Source organism: Eptesicus fuscus, chromosome 13 (genome assembly GCF_027574615.1).
Source record: "Eptesicus fuscus isolate TK198812 chromosome 13, DD_ASM_mEF_20220401, whole genome shotgun sequence".
NCBI classification, from domain to species: Eukaryota; Metazoa; Chordata; class Mammalia; order Chiroptera; family Vespertilionidae; genus Eptesicus; species Eptesicus fuscus.
The window spans coordinates 51,903,021-51,925,853 of record NC_072485.1 but is presented as its reverse complement, the minus strand read 5'-3'; the positions used below and the strand labels follow the sequence as shown (position 1 = coordinate 51,925,853).

The window sequence follows — 22,833 nt, the reverse complement described above, 5'->3', positions numbered from 1 at the left end:
TCTGAAAAATATTCCGCAATTGAAGAGGGCTTGTCAATGCACACTGAAGTAGATCTATTATCCTGAGGCAAAATCCTTTTCTTGTTCATTTCTCTATTTCCTACAGCTAAGAAATTGCACTTAATACAGTCTGAATAATGTTAACAAATTATACACTCTCATTCAAACATTTCACATACCTCTCATATATGACACATTTATTTCAGATGCCAGAGGTGTAATAGGGGTTAAAGAAAGGGCCTGTCTATCAGCAGCTTTATCTTCTTATGAGTCTGCCTTCCTTCCCCATTCTATTTCCAGTGCAGTCTGTCTTTCCTGTCTTCTGTAGTACTAGGTCTCATATAATGATGGTACCTTCACAGAGTTTATGCTAACTGTGCCCTAGACTGATGATGCATGCATTAGGCAACAATAGAATCTATTGTCAGCTGTGGTCTAAAATGCCCCTCCCCAATTCATATGTTGAAATCCTAATGTCCAATGTAATGATATTATTAGATGGGGCTTTTGGAATACGCATAAATCATGAGGGTGGAGCCCTCATGAACGGGATCATTGCCTTATAAAAGAGGCTCCAAAGAGAGGCCTAGCCCCTTCCTCCATGTGAAGACACAGAGAGAAAAAAGCCATATATCAACCAGGGAATGAGCTCCAACTCAAGCATGCTGTCCCCTGGATCTTGAACTTCCAGACTCCAGAAATGTGAGAAATAAATTTCTCTTGATTATAAGCTACCCAGTCTGTAGTATTTTGTTATAGTAACCCAAACAGACTAAGACATTGTCTATGCTATTATTCTTCTGGGCGTGAAAGGAGTGGTATTAATAGTTCCACTGGGACATTAGGCATAACCCAAGATCATCCAACTGGTTTTGTTCTTATCCTCCAATAGGTCTATGCTGCTGTAAAGGGAATATTTGTGCCCCCCCCCCCCAAAATCCATATGTTTAAACCTAATCCCCAATGTGTTAGTATTTAGAGGTAGAGTTTTTGAGAAGTGATTAAGTCATGAATGGGATTAATGCCATATAAAAGAGATCCCAAAGAGCTCTTTCGTCCCCTCTGCCATGTGAGAAGACAACTAGTAGTATCTATAAACTAGCGAGTGGACTTTCACCAGATACCAAATCTGCCAATGCCTTAATATTGGATTTCCCAGCCTCCAGAGTGGTGAGAAAATAAATTTCTGTTGTTTATAAACCACTCTGTCTATGGTATTGTTATAGCAGCCTGAACAGATTAAGACATATGCCTGCCTTTGTCTGTAATCTTTTGTTTACTAGGAGATGTCACTTTTTCTGGGTTTTTAGACTATGGTTTCAATGAGATTCAGACATCCTCAGCAGCACATTCTTATGACTACAGCTAGATTTGTAAACATTCATCATGCTCATTGAATTCATATCATTTATGTTCATGGACTAACATAGTCAACGTTTTACAATTGTTTTTGATGAAAATTAATTATAGAGAGGGCTATATAATAGATGGCTATACAATAATGCCACGGGAGGATTTCTCCACTTCTGTCGAGGTGCCTGATATTCCAAGATAAGGCCTATTTCAGTACTTTGTTAAATGGCAAATAACAGCTTAGGTTAAGGTCATTAGAAAGTTTTCTTGAAAACATAGTTCAAATTGGACCTTCAGTGAAGAAGAAGATAGCAGGAAGAGATGTTCCAGAAAGGATTAGTCCTGAGGTCATCCTTGCCTGAAATCCATGTCAGTCGACTCCAGCCTAGCAATAGTCATTGATCAGGAGAGGATCTTTGGTCTGATTGTTTTTTTAAAAAAAGATTTGTTTCCATTCTGTAAATAATCTCCATCTTATTTAAATTGAAGAGCATTATTTCAAACTTTGGCAGTCTTTGCGTGGTTACATTGGCAAAGGAGAGCTGGATCCATGACTCAGCCAGTGTGACTAAGAGCGCTGATGAGATCCTTCCTCCGCACTTCCACAGCCTCTTGGGGGATAATAAGTAAAGGTCTTCAGCAACCACTAAAAGTTTCTCAGAACTTAGAGTGTTCCCTGTAACCATTTACCACCCTCTCTCAGCAATCAGCAAAGTGAAATAGCTCACTGCATTTGCTCTTAGAGTGACAGAAAACAATCAGTGATGTTTGTCTATGGATTTTTATCAAAACAGGGATGCTGGGTGGAACAGGAAATGAGGGATTTTGCTGTTTCATGGTAGGAATCCCATCTTCGTTAGGCAGATTGAAATGGGTGCCTGGAGAAATGTGAATACCTTGCTCAGGGCTCTGACAAGTCTATGTGCAGAACGGTAACAAGTGCAATAGAACAGTGCTGCAGTGCTCAAGTGAGGGCCTGTTTCTTGCCGGCTGGGGACTGTCCCCCCAGGACTCAGACGGAGGGGCAGCATCAGGTTCAAGTGCCTCACAAACTCCCTACCCATTTGTTAATATGAATATTTGGAAGCTCCAAGGACAGCCCTAGCTGGTTTGGCTCAGTGTATTGAGCGTCGGTCTGCAGGCGGAAGGGTCCTGGATTTGATTCCAGTCAAGGGCACGTGCCTGAGTTGTGGGCTTGATCCCCAGTTGGGGGCATGCAGGAGGCAGGCAGTCAATGATTCTCTCTCATCATTGATGTTTTTTTTTTCTCTCTCTCTCTCCCTTTCCCTTCCTCTCTGACATCAATAAAAATATATCTGTGAAAAAAAAAAAAAAAAGGAAAGCTCCAACGACCATGTATTTGTCAGGAAATACACTCAGAGCCCTATTATCAGGGACACAATCCTCAGAAGATTACAGCCTGAATCACCGGGCCCTTCTCACTTCATATACTTTGTCTTCACTATGACTGTGTCTCCTAAAGAAGGGACAAAAACACCCACTCATCCCGGCTGGTGTGGCTCAGTGGTTGAGCTTCGACCTATGAACCAGGAGGTCACGGTTCGATTCCTGGTCAGGGCACATGCAAGAGGCAGCCAATCAATGATTCTCTCTCATCATTGATGTTTCTGTCTCTCCCTCTTCCTGCCTCTCTGAAATCAATAGAAATGTATTTTTAAAACAAACAAACAAACAAAAAACACCCACTCATCTGTTGTCTCTTGCCTATACACCTCCCTTAAGCCAGACAAGCCTGAGAAGAAGCAACCAAGAAAACAACCTGGGGATCACTGAAATAGGTGTCACAACAATTCATTACAGCCACCGTGGCCATTCCTGAGTTTCTCAATGTCTGTGGCTCTTCATTCACACAGAGCTTTAACTTGTGTTTCCCTGAGCACAAGTTAGTTGAAAAGGCTGTTCCAAGAGACCATGAAGTTTCTGACTATGACTCACAAATGCTCAGTCTTATCCACTTTGTGTTTTCACATATTTCTGACAAGCTCTGTTTCTGTTCTCTTAAGTACAGAATCATTCCGTTGATATCCAAAAAGACCCTTTTTATTTATTTATTTTTTATATTTTAGACCGGGGGACAGAGAAATAAGAAAGGGCCGAGGACAGAAGAAGCGACAGGAGAGAGCTTAGGCCGGGCTGCGTTGGCTCTCTAGAAACTATGGGAAAGAAGTGAGCCACGTCAGGGGCCTTGGGGACAAGTTCAGGGGGTTAGCCCCAGAGGCGCTGCCGCCACCCATTGCTCCTCTGGTTGCAAGTCTCCTGGGGTCCCTTAGAGTTGAGGAGATGCATGCCTGTGGGGGAAGAAGAAGGGGAAGGGGGAGGGGAAGGTGCGGGGGTGCTTCCAGAGGGAGAGAGCACCCAACAAGATCCTTTTCATAGTTCGTGACCAGTTTGTACAGGTTTGCACTAATGTCTATACACAGGCTTGTTGTTCCCATACTACTCTGCATGGGAGTGGGTAGATTGCAAAAGGTAGTTACAAAGACACCAGCAAGACATAATTGCTGACAACGTAATGTGAAGAAATGAAACAGAACAACCGAAAAATTATTTAAAATTAGACCTCGAAAGGAAAATGTGATATCTAGTTTGGGGCCATTGGTCCTACCTGTCTTATAGCTCCCGAGAGCAGCACTGTAGTCATGCCTACACATTAAGTGATATTTTTATGATAGTCTCAATAAATCCTCAAGAAAAGGTTTAAGACATATTCAGTATATTCTTTTTAAGAAGGTACAGGAGTTGTCAATGCATTTTACCTGGTTTCTTACAAGCTGATACAATTACGCACTTGAAGGCTAAGTAAGCATTTGTTATGTTGGTAATAATAGCAACCACTCTTGACTGCCTGTTCCATTCCAGGAAATGTGTGGGTGTTTAATATAAATTGTCAGTAATCCCGCTGGGCAATGACGCTGCAAACGCAGCCAGGCATGTATCTCAGAGGTTTGGAGGAGGCAGATTCATTCTGTCGTGGCCTTGACGACTGATTTTATTTTAGAAAGGCATAAATTGCCTGCTTCTAAGAAAACAGAGGAATGTGTAATGATTCTGTTTAATCTACTGTACTAAGCTGATGTAATTTGCATCTTGAAGGGATAAACTTTTCTTATGATAATAACAATAACAGCCATTAACTCTTATGTATCTGTTCTGTGCCAAGCAATGTGTCTGGTCTTTAACATAAAATATCTTTATTTCTTCCAGGTAGTTATTATTACCCCCATTGTACATGTTGAGAAACTCTAGCTCAGGGAGGTTATCACCTGCTCAAGGATAATAAATGAGTGATAGATGGAACCAAGACTCAAATTGAGTTGCCTAAAACCCCAAACCCATACTCTTCCCAACCCCAGGCGGACTCCAGTTATAGAGAAACTCCCCTTAAATGCACCTTATGATTCCTGGGCAGTGCCCTAAGGGAGGTGTCTGTGGTAATTGGGGAAGGTTCCTGTTTCTATTCCTCTTCTCCATGGAGCACTGTTCTCAGGAGAGAAGAGGCATCTGTCTGGATCCTGTGGGTCTGAGCCAATGGAGAATTGCAATCATCTAAGTCTTATATTAGAGGATCCCATCCAGAGTAATTCCTTGATGTCACCAGCTGAGTCCATTCACCTCTGAGTGACCACCCTGGCCCTTCTCCACCGCACTCAATTCTTTCCCTGGTAGCTGGAAGCACCTTAGAAATAGCCTCTAGACTTTGGAAGGAATGCCTTCTTGTGCCTACAGCAAAGAAGGTGCCTGTGGGGTGGGAAGAGCAGACCTTAGGCCCTAGCCGGTTTGGCTCAGTGGATAGAGCGTCGGCCTGTGGACTGAAGGGTCCCCGGTTTGATTCTGGTCAAGGGCATGTACCTTGGTTTCGGGCACAAACCCAGTAGGGGGTGTGCAGGAGGCAGCTGATTGATGTTTCTAACTCTCTATCCCTCTCCCTTCCTCTCTGTAAAAAATCAATAAAAATGTATTTAAAAAAAAAGAGCAGGCCTCAGGGCAAGTCACCTCCATTCTGCAGGAAAGTCAGCTTATGTCCTCTCATTTTTCCAAGAATGAGAGACCAGGAAAACGCACTGACACGAAATCCCATTCCTTCCTCCTGCCATAAATGAATGCCTTTCTCATTCCTAGTCTAACCTAAAATCCACTGAAGTGGTGGCCTTGATTGTAGGCTCTAATAGCAGTTTGTTTGGTCCCACTGAGGGAACCAAAACATCAAAGCTCCAGGAGCCCTGAAGCCTGAGTGTGAATAATCAGCACATTCTCTTGGGAGCAGGAACACATTAGAAAGTTTCCCCAAGTTCAGATGGTGACAAGTTCCGGAGCTCAGGTGCACTCCCACATGCTTTAACAATCCCCCAGTGCCTGCACAACCTCAGTGCAGCCTCTATATACTGGATACAGGTTAAAAAAAAAAAAAAAAAGTGGGTTTTTCCCACAAAGCTGGGTTTTATTCCAGTGCGCACCTAATCAAAAACCTTGCTGTTTGCATATTGTCAAAAGAGTCTAGCAGGGGCATTGAAGGCCTGGGGCTCACAGACCACTCATCAACTTTAGGGTTTAATAGCATCATCATAACCTATCAAGGCCTGGAGTTATGTGATGGCAAGTCTCTACTGGAGTTTTACCAAATGGGACACCAGTTGGCTCAATAGCTCCCTTTTTCTGTAGTATATCTGAATGGAAATATTGAAGGACACAAAATAGATTGGAATTTGGTAAGAGAGGAACATGTTATACTTGCGATTTCATGATTTCTAGACACAACCTGCCTGAGGATGATACAAAGAGGCGTTTTCGTGCCTCCTCACCCCTGCCCCATACCACAGTAGATGCACTCCCTTATTAGGGACTCTGTAACCCCTCCCCGCCCCCCCTATTTAGCCACTTTCTGGCTCTGATGTACCTTCTCCAGGAGGTTTCCTCAGTGCTCCAGGCAGCAGCTGGAGCACTATCCAAGCCCAGCATTTACTTATTATGGTAGGCAGAATAATTACCGCCACCCCTGGCCCCCCCCCCACAGATGTCCTCACCCTAATCAGCAGGAACTGTGAATATGTTACTTTACATAGCAAAAGGGACTTTGAAGGTGTGATTAGATGGAGGCCCTGGAGGTAGAGAGATTTAAGGCACATTTGCAGAATAGCAGAATTAGGAAGGAATTTCTGAATCTCTCAATCCAATACATCAGTTTGACAATGTGGAAACAGAGTACAAAGGACTTTCTCAAAGTCACACTCTGTGTTAGGGGTAGGAATTAGAACCCCTTCACTTCCTGGCATTCTTTCCACTCTCCCCCGCCCCGCTCCCCACCCCACACACACACACACACACACACACACACACACACACACACACACACACACACACTGCATTCAATGACAAAGCAAAACACTCTACAAAATGAACCACCTTTTCAGACAAGGCGAAACAAGGAATAATGTGAAATACAAGTAGTTTAGTCGTTTGGCTTTGTGTTCGTTTGAACACTGACGTATTTTAAATTTTTATTTTAAGAATGTGGTTAGGAATAGATTTTAGTTTTGTTAGCAATTTAACTATCTTAACTGGTGGCACCAACAATTATTTTCTTACTGTGAAATTGGCAATCTTCCACATGCTGGACCAGGAATGTGTAAATGATTTATGCTTGGTCACTGAGTCTCTCACTACAAATCACATTAGCCCTGAAGCAGGCAGACATGCCCATGTCCTCCTGAGTCAGTGCCCAGGGACCAGACCTCTTACCAGATGTGGCCAGAGAGAGAAGTCATATTCAGGTATCTCAGAGCCTCCATGGCACCTGGAAAATCTAATTAAGTCACGCAGAATTCTTTTAGTGTTTCCTTGTCTATAAAACAAAGATAATGCCCATTTTATTAAACTTGAAACAATGAGACATATTGCATACAGAGTGCCTCGCACAGAGCTGGAACTCAGTTGATGGTAGTTGTGATATGTATATAGTTTTACTTTATTTTATACATAACTTTTCATACTAACTTGCACACGCAACATCTTTCAGATAATTTTATATTTAGGTTATTAATAAGGCACTGACATCACTTTCCCCCAATGTTTACCGAGATCCAACCACCTGTTTAAAGGTCTCATCAAAATCCCCAGCAGGATTCACGTCCTGCCTCTCTTTGGCAGCCAATTCTCTCCTCCCTCCCCCGTAGGGCTTTTATTAAACTCTAAACATGCTTTAGAGAAATGATTCAGAAGCTTTGCATCTCTTCCCACGTTCATGAGTAAAATCACTGATGAAAATTTTTGGTTTCTGCACTTCAATCAATTTTTTAAAGATTTTTTCTTTAAGAAAAAGTTTAAGGCTATAGCAGCTACAGAGAAAGGTACAGAGCTTTGCCATATTTCCTTTGCACTCACTCATACATAGCTTCCCTCCTCACATCACCCACCAGAGTGGTACATTGATATCATAATCACCCGAAGACCATCGCTTACCTTAGGGTTCACTCTTGCTGTTGTATATGCCAGGGGTTTAGCTAAAATGTATGACATGTACCCATCACCAAGGTATCATACAGAGTATTTTTGCTGCCTTAAAAATCCTCTTTTTTTTCCCACCAACTCATCCCTCCTCTCACCCCAACACCTGAAAATCACTCTTGATTTTATTTTCTCCATAGTTTTGTCTTTTCCAGAATGTCACATAGTTGTGTTTTGATAAGTTTGGGCTTCATATAGTTTAAAATTTCTCTTGTGATGTATTATATAAAAGTGTGTTGTTGCCCAGCTGGCATGGCTCAGTGGTTGAGCATCAACCTATGATCCAGGAGGTCAGGGTTCCATTCCTGGTCAGGGCACATGCCCGAGTTGCAGGCTTGATCCCCAGTGTGGGGACATGCAGGAGGCAGCCAATTGATGATTCTCGTTCATCATTGATGTTTCTTTCTCTCTCCTTCTCCCCTCCTCTCTGAAATCAATAAAAATATATTTTTTTAATGTGTTGTTTAATTTCCACATATTTTGGAGTTTTCCAGTATTTTTGTTACTGACTTATAGTTTAATTTCATTGTGGTTTGTGAGCAGACACCACATGGTTTCTCTGCTTTTAAGTTTGTGAAGGTGTGTTTTATGGCCTAGAATGTAGTCTACCTTGGTGAATGTTCTATGTGAACTGGAGAAGAATGTGTATTCTATTGTCGTTGGATGAAGTAATTTATAGATGTCAAATTATATTCAGTTGATTCATTGAGTTCAACTTGTTCTTAGTGATTTTCTGGCTGCTGCATCTGTCCATTTCTAATAGAGGGATGTTGAAGTCTCCAATCATGATAGTGGGTTTATCTATTTCATTTGCACTTATATCAGTTTTTGCCTCATGTATTTGACACTCTTTTGGTAGGTACGTTAAAAAATATCATGTATTCTTTACAAATGATACCTTTATCATTATGTAATGCCCTTCTTTATCCCTGATAACTTTCCTTGCTTTGAAGTCTGCTCTATCTGAAATTAATATAGCTATTCCTGCTTTTTTTAAATTAGTGTTAGCATGATGTAGTTTTCTATCCAATTACTTTTAATATATGTTTTTTAATTGATTTTTCAAGACACAGGCTAGAGAGGTAGAAATATCAATGAGAATACATTGATTGGCTGCCTCCTGCATGCCTCCTGCTAGGAATCAAGCCTGCAACGCGGGCATGTGCCCTGACCAGGAATCAACAGTGACCTCTTGGTTTATGGGTTGATGCTCAACCACTTAGCCACACAGGCCAGGCTCCATCCATATACTTTTTAAAATGGTCAGACTAGGAATTTAAAACAACCATGTTTTAAATGTGATTTTATATTTAAAGGGAGTTTCTTGCAAATATTATATAGTTTGATCTTGATTTTTGGTCCACTTTAATAATTTCTGTCTTCTAATTGATGCATTTAGACCATAGATATTCAAAATGATTACTGAAATAGTTGGGTTAATATCTACTATATTCATGACTGTTTCTATTTGTTGCACTTTTTCTTGGTTCCTATTTTTGTCTCTACTCTTTTTCTGCCTTATGTAGTTTTAACTGAACATTTTATGAATGCATTTTCTCTCCTTAGCATATTGGTTATACTCCTTTTTAAATCTTTTTTTAGTGGTTGCCATAGAGATTGCAGAATATATGTACAACTAATCCAAGACCAGTTTCAAATAACACTATACCACTTCATGGGTAATAGGAGTGCTTTATAATAACAAAATAACCTTAATGCCAAAACCAGTTTGGCTCAGTGGATAGAGCATCAGCCTGTGGACTCAAGGGTCCCAGGTTCGATTCCGATCAAGGGCATGTACCTTGGTTGCGGGCACATCCCCAGTAGGGGGTGTGCAGGAGGTAGCTGATCAATGTTTCTAACTCTCTATCCCTCTCCCTTCCTCTCTGTAAAAAATCAATAAAATATATATATTTTTAAAAACACCTTAATACCTCCCTCCTATCTCATATATCATTGCTGTCATTCATTTTATTTAGATATACATATTTAAGCATTATTATATAGATATATACATAAGTATACATTATGGGATATATCACTACTATTATTTGGAACAAAGTATTATCCATTAGATCAATTAAGAATAAAAATAAGTTTTTATTTTGTCTTCATTTAATCCTTCTGTGATGCTTTTCTTTGCTTCATGTAGATCTAACTTGCTGACATTATTTTTTTATCTCTCTAAAAAACGTTTTTAAAAACATTTCTGGCAAGGCAAGTCTACTGGCAACGAATTCCCTCAATATTTGTTAGTCTACAAGAGTCTTTATTTTTCCTTCATGTTTGAAGAGTAATTTCACAGTTTACATAATTCTAGAATAGTGGATTTTTTCTCTCTCAACACTTTAAATATTTCATCCCACTCTTTTTGTGTTTGCACATTTTTTAGGAGAAATTGGCAGTAATTCTTAGCTTTGTTTCAGTATAGGTGGTTTTATTTTATTCTTTCAGAATATCTCTTTATCTTTGATTTTCCATCTTTTAAAAAATGGTATGCGTAGGTTTCTTTCATTCTCTCTCTCTCTTTTTTTTTTTTTTTTTTGCATTAATCCTGATTGGTGTTCTCTGAGCTTCCTGGATCCGTGGTTTGACAACATTTGGTGAAATTTTCAGTGTATATTGTGTTAAATTTTTCCTCTGTTTTTTTTTTCTCTCTTCTCCTTCTGGTTTTCCCATTATGCACATGGTACACATTTTGTAGTTGTCCCAGAGTCTTTGGATATTCTGTTCTGTTTATGTTTTCCAGTCTTTGTTCTCTTTGCCTTTCAGTTTTAGAAGGAAAAATCCTCAGTTACAGTGATTTTGATCTATAACATTTCCTTTTTGGTTATTTTTTAGGATTTCCATCTCTTTTGTTACATTGTCCATTGTTTTTGCCTGCTGTCTACTTTATTCATTAGAGCTCATGGTATATAAGTAATGGTTGTTTTAAATTCCTAGTCTGACCATTCAAACACGCTGCATGTCTGGTTCTGATGCTTGCTTTATCTAGTCAGATTGTGGTTTTTATGCCTTTTAGTATTCCTTGTAACTTTTTTTTCTAATACTTTTTTATTGATTTCAGAGAGGAAGGAAGAGGGAGAGAGAGATAGAAACATCAATGATGAGAATCATTGATTGGCTGCCTCCTGCACGCCCCCTACTGGGGATCGAGTCAGCAATCTGGGCATATGCCCTTGGCTGGAATCAAACCTGGGACCCTTCAGTCTGCAGGCCCGTGCTCTATCCACTGAGCCAAACTGGCCAGGGCTGTAATTTTTTTCTTGAGAGCTGGACATGATGTATTGGGTAAAAAGAACTTCTGTAAATAAGCCTTTAGTATTATGGTGGTGAGGTTTGAGAGAAGAAACAGCATTCAATAGTCCTATAATAATTAGGTCTCGGTCTTCCAGTGAATCTATGCCTCTAGACCAAGCAACAAATATTTTTGCAGACTAGCCAATATAACGATATGTAAGAAATCCTATCTAATAAAGAGGGAATATGCTAATTGACCCTTGTGGCATCACAAAGATTGCAGTGCCCACAGCCAATAAGGAGGGAATATGCTAATTGACTGCATGCCCTCAAATATGGTGGCGCCTACAGCCAATAAGGAGGGAATATGCTAATTGACTGCCACTCTCTCAAATATGGCAGCGCCCACAGACACAAGATGGCAGCGCCCAATCCCCACAGCCCTGCTGAGGCGGCAGGCGCACAGCAAGGCTAGGCCCGCCCCTAGGCAGGCCCGGCCACTCCACGCACCTGCCTCTGGAGTCCCCCAGTCTCCTCAGCTCCCCAGCCACCCAGAACCAGCCCAAGGCACAGGCAAGCCTCAGATGGTGGCTGCCCAGCCACCCAGGACCGCCCGAGGCCCAGGTAACCAGGGCCGGCCAAGGCTTGCACTGCCAGCAGTGGCAGCAGTAGAGATGTGATGGGGCGTTGCCTTCCCCTGATCGCCTCCCGCCCCTGAGGCTCCCAGACTGTGAGAGGGGACAGGCCGGGCTCTGAGGGACCCCCCTCCAGTGCATGAATTGTTTTAATAAAAATTTCGTAACTTAATTTTTACAATATCCTGTTATACATAATTATTAATAATGAACTACAACATTTATTAATGACTGATTACTATAATCGTGTTGCATTCATTTCATTTCTCTCCACGAATACTAGCAGCAAATGTTTTAGCAGCCAATTGCCACATCATTAGTCGTGTACTGACTTGTTTGGTGTGTGCAATAGGAAATATTTCACTTTTGGAGAACAAGAAAAATAGGTTTATTTGCATTATGCTTATTAATTTGTACAGTTATTCAGTGTCTGGAAAGTTAACGTTCAAGAAAAAAATATTAATTTTTATTAAGATATTCTATTATTTTATGTTAATGATTACTCATTTATTTCAGCCCTTTGTATTCAGCATATCTGAAATAAACCTACATTTCTATGAAAATTGAGCTTTTGTTTTATGCGGCCCACATAAACTTAAACCTTGTTTATTTGGCCCGTGTTAGCCTCTGAGTTTGACATGCTTGCTCTAGACTGTAAACTTCACAAGTGTTTTGCAGTTAGTTTTGTGTTATTTTTTTCCCCCACCTTAGGTAGAAGAGGTGATATAAATTTGATATGATAGAAATTTCTTTTCTCCTACTTGGAAGGAACTTGGGAATACACCTCCCCCGCATCCTCCCTAGTCAGTTAGGTTCTGATAATACCCCAGCAAGTTAGGCTCTACTTAACTAGTTTCTCCTGAGGGCTGGCCCTATTAAGAAAAACAGAATGCTCTGGTGTATTTCAAAATGGCTCCTTTTCTCCTCACCCTCCTGGAAGCACCAGGGACTTCCTCCGGCATTTACTAAGAACCTGGAAGACCACCTTGACTAGGTGCCCTGGGAGTTTTTAACCCTGACTTGTCCACACTGAGCCTCCGTAATTTTTCAGATAGAGTTTAGGTTTTCCTACACCGACACAGACTTCAGGTAAGGTTTGCCCTTGTGAGTATCTGCTTCAGTAAGCCATTACTTTCTGTATCCACCTATCTTTCCAATATTGGGAATCCTAGAAGAGTTTTTGGGTTATTTTTAGTCCATGTACTTTTTGTTATTATGATTTCTAAACTCCTTACATGTGAAACCCAGCACAATCAATTTCGTGCTGAAATTCTCCAGTTAATTTGACAACTCAACATTTTGCCCCAGGCTGAAGAGAATGAATTTATGTTGTTGTTGTGGCTACTGGTGCTGCAGTTGTTAATGTTGTCGTTTTGTGGCTCTTGAATCTATGTCACAAACAAATTGTATAGAATTAAAGGAGTAACCCTTAGGTGTAACACTTTTAATTGCATGCAAACTCACACAAGAATTTTCAACCAGATATGGGATTCTGGCACACTCAGATAAATCATCTTTTTTAAAAAAATTAAAAAATACAGGTATCTAACTTTCAAGATTGAAAGAAATATTACATGCCCAGCCACCATGGCTCAGTGGTTGAGCATCAACTTGTGAACCAGTAAGTCATGGTTCAATTCCTGGTCAGGGCACATGCTTGGGTTAAGGGCTCTATCCCAAGTAGGGGGCATGCAGGAGGTAGCCAATTAATGATTCTCTCTCATCATTAATGTTTCTCTCTCTCTCTCTCTCCTTACTAAAAAACATATGATACTTGTCTTTCTCTGACTGACTTATTTCTTCTCAGAAATCAATAAAAATATTTTTTAAATTAAAAAAAGAAATATTACAGAGTTTCAGTGTTGTAAATTTTTCTTTTCAAAGGAGATTGTTTACAACTGACCATGATTTCCAGGTTTATAGGTTATGAAATCAGAATACAATATTAAAGGCCAAATAGTCAAGTAACTATTTTATTGTTAAGCCTTATCCAAGGATATTTTTCCATTGATTTTTAGAGAGAGTGGAAGGGAAGGGGAGAGACCGAGAGAGAAAGATTAATGTGTGTGAGAGAGACACATCGACTGGTTGCCTTCTGCACACCCCAACCAGGGCCAGGTATCAAGCCTGCAACCAAGGTATGTGCCTTTGCCAAGAATTAAACCGGGGACCCTCAGTCCTTGAGCCAACGCTCTATTTGCTGAGCCAAAATGGGTAGGGCTCAAGTGACTACAGTATTTTAAATTAGTATTTTCTTTGGAGACTTAAATCATGCTCTGTTAGTGCTGAAGTTCAGAGAAGTTTCAGGAATAGCTGAAACCAATTTATGTAATCAGCACACACAAAGGTCTGAACCTCCTTGAGATTGCTCAGTAAATCAGGGATGGGCTCAGAGAAGAATGGTTTTTATTTCACACTAGGACACTCTAGTCTGTAGGAAAAAGCCTCAAGGTAACCCTATTTCCCTGTCTCATTCCTGGAAACTTCAATGAGGAAATCAACTCGGATATGCTAAAGAAAATAAAAGGAATCTAGTTTGTAATGTTTGTGTTCACAACCCAAGCAGAATGTGCTCTACTTAAAACTAGGTCTGGATTTTCTTCATGCTGGGATTAGGCCCTAGTAATAGCAGTGAGACTGGATGGTGACTGTGCCAGAATGAATCAATTTCCATTCATTCAACAAATATTGCCTGAGTGCCTACTAGTTAGCCACAATATGGTGCTAAGTGCCCAAGACAAGGACTTTTTTTTTAACCCAGGCCCACCCCCAACATGAGACCCTTCTTACAAATTAAAATAGTGCCAGAGGAATGAGTTTATGTCAGCTCCTCCCTATGTGGAGAGACTGCCCTTTAAAGTAAAATTCGAAATTCCAGGAGGCTATCCTAACACCTTCTGGGTACAAACCCTGAATCCTACCCCACACAGCCAGCCTATGGTTGGTGACCACCAAAGTTTTCAGAGTGGGGAATAAATGTTGCCTTTCAAAGCTGAAGGCTGTCAAGGGTAGAGTTCTGAGCCTGCAGAGACATGGTCATGAAATTGGCTTCTAGGATACTCATTTTTTAACCACTTGCTGTCATTATTGCACTAGTGAAAGCTGAGGTTCTTTCCTCAGGAAAGCACAATCAGAAATCTCAGGTCTTGGAATGGAAGAAATGTCCCCAAAAGTTGGTTGATTCTTGAATGTGACCCAGATCAAACACTGAACCTTGGCACATAGGGACAATGCTTTAACCAATTGAGCAACCCAGCCAGGGTCGGTTACTCTTTCTTTTTCTTTTTAATATGTTTTCATTGATTTCAGAGAGGAAGGGAAGGGGAAAGAAAGAGAGAAACATCAATGATGACAGAGAACCATGCCCCCCACCATGGACCGAGCTCGTAACTTGGGCATATGCCCTGACCAGGAATCAAACTGTGACCTCCTGGTTCATAGGTGGACACTCAACCATTCAGCCACACCAGCAGGGCAGATTATTCTTAAAGAGTTTTACTCTGCCAGCCCTGGCTGGTATTGCTCAGTGGGTAGGGCATCATTCTGTGCACCAAAAGGTTGCAAGTTTGATTCCCATCCAGGGAACATGCTGGGGTTGCAGGCTCAATCCCTGGCAGGGGTGTGCAGGAGGCAGCCAATTGATGTTTTGCTTTCATCTCTCTCTCTCTCCTCTCTCTCTCTCTCTCTCTCTCTCTCTCTCTCTCTCTCTCTTTCTCTCTCTCTCTCTCTTTAAAAATCAATAATAAAAGTTTTCTTCCTCTCTGTTTGAGGGTCGTTAGGGGTTTTTGCTGTAATGGGCTTATTTTTGTGCTGTTTTCACCCGCTGAGGTTAAATCCAGTGCCATCACACTTCTTGTGTGAGGACAACCCTGAGAGGCAGGACCAATGTTCACTTCCCTGATGAGGAGATAATGTGGAAGCTGTTGGAATGGTTGGAGCATGAATGAGTCTAATATGAGAAAATGTGGATTTTTAATTCAGCAAACACTTTTTTTTTATATAAGATACTTTGAAACAATGCAGGAATTAAGAAGGAAATAAGCTTGCAAGAATATTTACATTTCCAAGAAAGATTGCTTTTTTCCCCCCATTTTGTTTACATTGTCCAGATTCCAGCCAAAAAGATTCCTCAGTCTTGGAAGATGACTCAAAATATGCAGGGGAGGCAGTATATATTTCTGTCTTAAATATGGAGTAAAATTGAAGAGTATTATTCTTAGAAAACATTTGTCTGATTTATCCCATCAAGAATAAAAAGATTTAGCCTAGCCAGTTTGGCTCAGTGGACAGAGCATTGGCCCACAGACTGAAGGGTCTGGGGTTTCATTCCCCATCGCAGGTTGCAAGTTCCATCGTAGCCCTGTTCTGGGCACCAGCAGGAGGCAATCAATCAATGTGTTTCTCTTGTGCTAGGTGTATCAGTGAAAATTTTGCTACCTGAGATGTCTGATATTTTGTTGCCTATGTCTTCTTCAATGATTTTCATGGTGTCATGACTTACATTTAAGTCTTTTATCCATTTTGAGTTAAATGATTTTTTAATTAAAAAAAAAAAGAAACCCAAACCTAAGAAGATTTTCCCACACTAGGTTGTTTCCTACTAATCTTGATTCCAAGGTTTAGAACTTATGAAATAAGATTGTTAAATCAAGGACCAAATAGTCAGTTGACAAATACAGTAGGTCTTCGAGTTACATCTGAGATCCGTTCCTACGGCAAGATGTAACGTGATTTTCGCCGTAAGTCGGAACATATTTTGAAATGACAGAACTTTTTTTTTTTTTTAATAAACAAATGGGAGATGGCCACGTAACCTTGAAACGACGTACATCGAGTCTGACATAACCCGAGGACTGTCTGTAGTCAAATGTATCAGTATTTTCATTGGCGTTGTTTGCTGGGTCATGCTCTGTTTAGGGCTGAAAACTGGAGAAGATTCAGAGATAGCTGGACTCAGTCGAAAGAATCCATACATGCCAAGGTCTAAACTTCCCTGAGTTTATTCGGTGAATCAGACATGGGCTCAGAGAGAAATGATTTTGTATTTCACGCTAAGACACCCTAGTCTTTAGAAAAAACAAAAAACATCTTATTTCCCTTGTTTCATCCGTGAAAACTTTTACCAGGAAACCTACTCTGCTGTGCCAAATAAATGGGAGGAGTCTCCTTGCAATAAATGCTTGCCCTTGCAATTTCCCAATCCAAGCAGAATGCTGCTGTACTAAGTGGGTCCAGATTTCCAGCATGCTGGGATTAGAGCCTTTTAATAGCAGAGATTGGATGGTGAATTTGCCACCAAGAATTAATTCCATTCATTCAACAGTGGTTAGTGCCTACTTGTTTGAGAGATGTGGCCCTAAGTGCCAAATAAAAGGTCTCTTAAAAAGAAAACAAAAACAAACCTTGTTGCAGACTCACTCTGCACCCGGCTGCAGTCCCAGGCGGGTGCTTTTTCTGTCTGCCACAGAAACATTCCAGGGACTGCGACCACCTTGCCCTGTCTAGGGTGATGCAGCTGCCTGGGGACATGGGAAAAACAAAAAACCTTGGCCCCCTGTTGGCAGGAAGTAAAGCTTGCTTGGGGAACTAGTTAATGTGAGCCCCTCCCTATTTGGAGAGGAACCTTTAAGTAAAGCTTGAACTAGCACTTCAGCCTTAGCTGGTTTGGTTCAGTGGATAGAGCATCGCCCTGTGGACTGAAGGGTCCGGGGTTCGATTCCAGTCGAGGGCACCTATGTGGGTTGCAGGCTCCTCCCTGATCCCTGGCTCTGGTCCGGGCCCGTGCAGGAAGCAACTAATTGACTTGTTTCTCTCTCAGTGATGTTTTGCTCTGTCTTTCCCTCTCTCTTCCACTCTCTCTAAAAATCAGTGGAAAAATATCCTCAGGGTGAGGATTTAAAAAAATAGTAACAACAACACCTTCTGAGTGCAGACCCTGATTCGGATGGTCCACTCCCCCAGCCATGGTTTGTAACCACCGAAGATGTCAGCGTGTGGGAGGACTGTTGGCTTTGACTATGGAAGGCACACCTGGCCGCCAGGGGTGGGCGTTCTGAGGAAGTGGTCCGGCCATGAAATCGGCTTGCAGAGGCGTCAGTGCTGTTGTTCACCATTTTGCACTCCCCATCGTGCAGGTGGAAAGCTCTATAGGAAATTGCAACCCGGAGACACACTCACAAATGATTTCAGAAGGTTCATACGTTAGAATGTCAGGTCTTGGAATGGAGGAAGTTTTCCCCAAGGTACTGGGCACCTGAGAGCAAACACTCACCCACAACTGTGGCAGAACTCAGTTCCTAGCAAAATGGTGTCCCCTTGCCGCCTTTGCCAATCTGTCCCTGCAACTCTGCACCGAAAGCCGCACCGGGGCTTGGGACTGGAACTGCTGAGCCCCAACGCCCAGACTGGGTCTCCGCACCGGCTATCTGCGTCTAAGCTCCAGGAGGGACCGAGTCCAGGATCCCACATACTGATCCCTGCCTCTCCTTTGTGCACTCCTTCCCCTGCCCTGTACCCAAGGGCGCACCTGGGTTCTAGGGAACAGTTCTTCCGTAGCTGGCTCCCTGCAGCCCGGCCAGCGCAGCCCTCCCATCTCCCGTTCATTCCCTGTGCCAGTGGCGCCCCATCAGTTAAGGAGGAGGAAAGTTGAAAAAGGGCATCTTGGAAGTTGGGTGTCCCCGAGCAAGGAGGCCACCGACCTGGAAGGCGAGAGGTGTGGAGCGGGGCAGGTGTGTCACAGGAACTGCTGCGTATTCTGGAGAGTGCGGACTAGCGTGAGGAGCTGCGGCTTTGGTCCCTCGCAGCACACAGCACACGCAGGGCTGATTTCTCTCTGCCTGGAAACCACCTAGATGGGGATCCTTGCCTGTCCCCCAACAGCCCTGGCACTTTTGCCGCGTTTGCGACGTTTGCCGCGTTTGCCGCATTGGGAAACTCCATCTAGCGCATCGCGTGCCGCGCGCTCAGACCTGGGGATCCGGGAGACAGGGAGAAGTTCCTGGGAATCTTGGGGACAGTGAGAAGTTTCTCTCTCTGCATTTTACCCGCTGAGAGCAGCAACTCAGGAGCGAGCGGGGACCTTCCAGGCGGGCTTGCAGCAAATAAAGCTCAGGGGGAGGGGTCCTGAAACCAGCTGTAAACAGTGTGAGCGGGTCTAGGTGTTTTGGAGCATGCTTATTCTTGCGATGCAGGTAGCGATGGTGTGCACAGGCTGCCGGCAAGCCGGTGTGTAGATGTCACCACGGGAGGCGGGTTTGGGGCAGGATTCATATGGCCCGGTGTGCGGTCCCCGTGTCCTTTTTGCCAGTGCCATTGTTTGGGGGAGTGGGCTTATGTTTGAAGAGAGTAATGGGTTTGTGGGTGCGGAAGAGTGTGAATGTAAGCGACAGTGATCAACTGTTTCTGCAGGGATTCCCGTCAAGCCTGCCTTGCTCTCTATCGGAGAACGGAAGTGCAGGGAATGCGCGCGCACGTTCATATATATGTGCCCGTCATGGATATGCTCACCGTTAAGAGTATGGGTGCATCGGTCTCTTATGCAGAGGCAGTACCCAAAGTGCCCGCCAATGCTTACCTTGGGAAACAGCTGCCGGAAACAGGGGCAGCTGGGCAAATGGTTCTAACAGGCAGATGAGCAAAGGTGATGAATGGCGGGTAGAAGAGGAGATTGCTGGGGCTGCTTGGAAGCCGGGGAAACATCGGTGCCTTGCACCTCCCTGCTGTGGCTGAGCGGGACATTGGTCCCCTTCTATCTACCCAGGACAGGTAAGTACTTCTGAAATATATTTTTAAAAATCCCAGATGTGAGTCACAATGCCCTTCCAGATCCCTACCTAGCTGGGGGCGGGGTGATGCAAATTGCTAAAGACCATATTCCTTTAGGACAGTGATCGGCAAACTCATTAGTCAACAGAGCTAAATATCAACGGTACAACGATTGAAATTTCTTTTGAGAGCCAAATTTTTTAAACTTAAACTTCTTCTAACGCCACTTCTTCGAAATAGACTCGCCCAGGCCGTGGTATTTTGTGGAAGAGCCACACTCAAGGGGCCAAAGAGCCGCATGTGGCTCTCGATCCGCAGTTTGCCGACCATGGCTTTAGGACATTGGGTCCTCGTTTTATTTTATTAAATATATTTTCATTGATTTCAGAGAGGAAAGGGGAGATGGAAAGAAAGATAGAAACATCAATGATGAGAGAGAATCACTGTTCGACCACCCCCTACTGGGAATTGAGCTCACAACCCAGATATGTGCCCTGACCAGGAATCGAACCATGACTTCCTGGTTCAGAGGTCGACACTCAACCACTTAGCCACACCAGTCGAACTATAAATGCCCCCTTAATGACAAATGACTGTGGGGATGGAAAAGAGGGTTCTATGGAAGTAACCTCACAGGATGATCTGTTTATAAATTCTTTTTTTTAAATATATTTTTATTTATTTCAGAGAGGAAGGGAGAGGGAAAGGGAGAAATATCAATGATTGATAAGAAAAATCATTGATTGGCTGTCTCTTGCACTCTATTGGGGATCAAACCTGCAACCCAGGCATGTGCCCTTAACTGAAATCAAAGCTGAGACCCTTCAGTCCACAGGCCAATGCTTTATCCGCTGAGCCAAAGCAGCTAGGGCTGATTGTGAATTCTTAACAGGGAAGGTCATAGTGGGTAGCCATGCCCCTGGCATATAACATTTCTAACAAAAGGTTTATTTTGCCTTAAGCAAGCCCTGTACATTGTTGTACGTTTAGGTTAATGCACCTTTAAAATAAACCCTCAAGAGAACACAATCTTATTAACTATCCTGTAATCCAATCCCCGCCTTGTTTTCTGTCATCTTCATATAATCTTCCTTCCATTTCCTCCTTGATTTCAAATGCATAAAAGAAATTGCAAAACTGTCATTCTCAGGAGCATTTGAGACCTTGCTTCCTGGCAGTTGTCATCAGCTTGGCTCAAATAAACTCATAAAAATTCTCTACAGGTTTGGACATTCTTACATTGACAAGACATAAATAGAACAAAATGTAGATAGTAAACAAACTGGGAGGAATGTTTCAGGCTTAAACAAAATTCAAATTAAACAAGTGAAGCATGTTTTTACATCTACTAACTTGGCAAGGAAGGTGTAGTAATAATATCAGCTCCATTGCTTACAGTGAAATTGATGAATACCCTTCTGATAGCACATATGACACAGGAACATGCCAAACAATAAGTAAACAAACAAATAGGAACATTCCCGTATATACTGAGAACCATAAAAATGTTCAGACCCTTTGACCTGTGTAAATTTCATTCATTATAATTTAGCCTGAGGAGACAATTCAAAAGGGCAAATCCCTATGTATATGAGGATCTTTATTGTTGCATTCTCTAAAATAGCAAAAGTTGAAAACAACCTAGATGTCCAATAGGGACAGTGAAGACAGTGCAGTAAATTGCAGTATTTTAACTGGATGGAATATTCTATAGTTCTCACAATAATAATTATAAAGAATGTGAGACAGTGTAAAGAGTTGATCAAAACACAATTTAGTAAAACAAAATGTCCAATTATATAGATGCTTTGATTATAGCTATGTAAAATATGCCAGTATGTAGATGTGAACTACAGGGAGAGAAAAAAAAAAAGATTGTTTTCTCCTCAATCCCTTCAAAACAGACCCCATGTGGTGAGGCTCCTGCCTACATTTCCAGGTTTTAACTCCTGCCTTTCCCCACTGAATTCACCATGTTCTAAACACACCAGCTTGCTCTCTGCTCTGGATGCTAAGTACATCCTTCCCTTTGCAATTTCTGTCTCTTCCATGTGGATTGCATGAGCCCTACATCTTTCTGTGTAACCTCATCTTTTCTTGTGGTTTTAATTATCACAATTAACATGAATAGCAGTGGGATAAGCAGTGAGTGATCAATTTGGGATTAGAAACAACACATAAGAAATCCTGACTGAAAAGGACGAAAAATTATAGTAGATGATGAGAGGGGAGTGCTGAATGAAAATCTTGATTGTGGAGAAACTTGAGCATTTTTATGTCTCTGGGGAAGGAGCCAGAAAGAGGGAAAGCTGAGATATGGAGGACTGTGGATTAACTAAAGCAAATTCCTTGATCACCTTTTATTTATTTATTTATTTTTATTGACTTCAGAGAGGAAGGGAGAGGGAGAGAGAGATAGGATAAAAACATCAATGATGAGGGAGAATTATTGATCAGAGAATCATTGATTGGCTGCCTCCTGCACATCCCATACTGGGGATGGAGCCCGCAACAGGGGTATATACCCTGATCAGGAATGGGACAGTGACCTCCTGAGCCACACTGGTAGGGCTTAAGCATCTTTTAAATGCAAATTCCATTTAGTACATGCAAATTCCATTTAGTAAATGCAAATTCCATTTAAAGAGATAAAATATGTAACTCCTAAGGATTCTGGTTCCCACTTAGCTTCCTTCTTTTCTATCACTGTGAACTTCTATACTAGATGGCAAACATCTCCTCTCCATCTGTGTGTAAACTGTGAGCTCAAAGAGCCCAGAGGAGAGGTCCTAATCATGCTTGGTTCTCAATGCTGAATACAAAACAAAGGCTCCACAAGTAATGAATACCTTTATCTTTTGACTTTTTTTCTAAGTGACATGGGTGTCCTGGAGTAGCATGAGAATCCCCTCAATAAATGGGTAAGACGGAGCAGTGAAAAAGAGAGGGAACAATGCCTCTCTCAAAGAGCAGTAAGTGCCAAAAAAGAGCTTTACCCCCCAAAAAAGTAATGTCTGGGGACTCAGGGGAACCAAAAGCAGAGCACAGAGCCGGAAGCAGAGAGAGGTGCTCTCAGAATATTAGTGTCACAGGAACAGATGAGAAGACAGGTCAGAGGTCTAGAGAGCAAGAGTGACACGCACCTGGTCACTTAGACTATTAGTGGCAAAGACAAGCTACAAAAGCACATTTTTCTGAGACCAAGGTTTGTCTTAGCTGAATTTCAGCTAGACTCTCCTCTGTCCTGAGGATGCTGGCTGGCTATCACTGTTCTGTCTGAAATTACAAGGTTTTCTGTTCTAATACCTGCCCCATAAAA

At 42.1% G+C, this 22,833-nt stretch overlaps 1 non-coding gene across 1 annotated transcript; it reads left to right on the top strand.

Moving 5' to 3' along the window:
- Nucleotides 1-17,158: 17,158 nt before the first annotated feature.
- On the top strand, nucleotides 17,159-17,283 carry LOC114234969 (small nucleolar RNA SNORA77). Its single transcript, XR_003621148.2, has one exon. It is a non-coding gene; the product is annotated as a small nucleolar RNA SNORA77 (small nucleolar RNA).
- The last annotated feature ends 5,550 nt before the right edge of the window (nucleotides 17,284-22,833 follow it).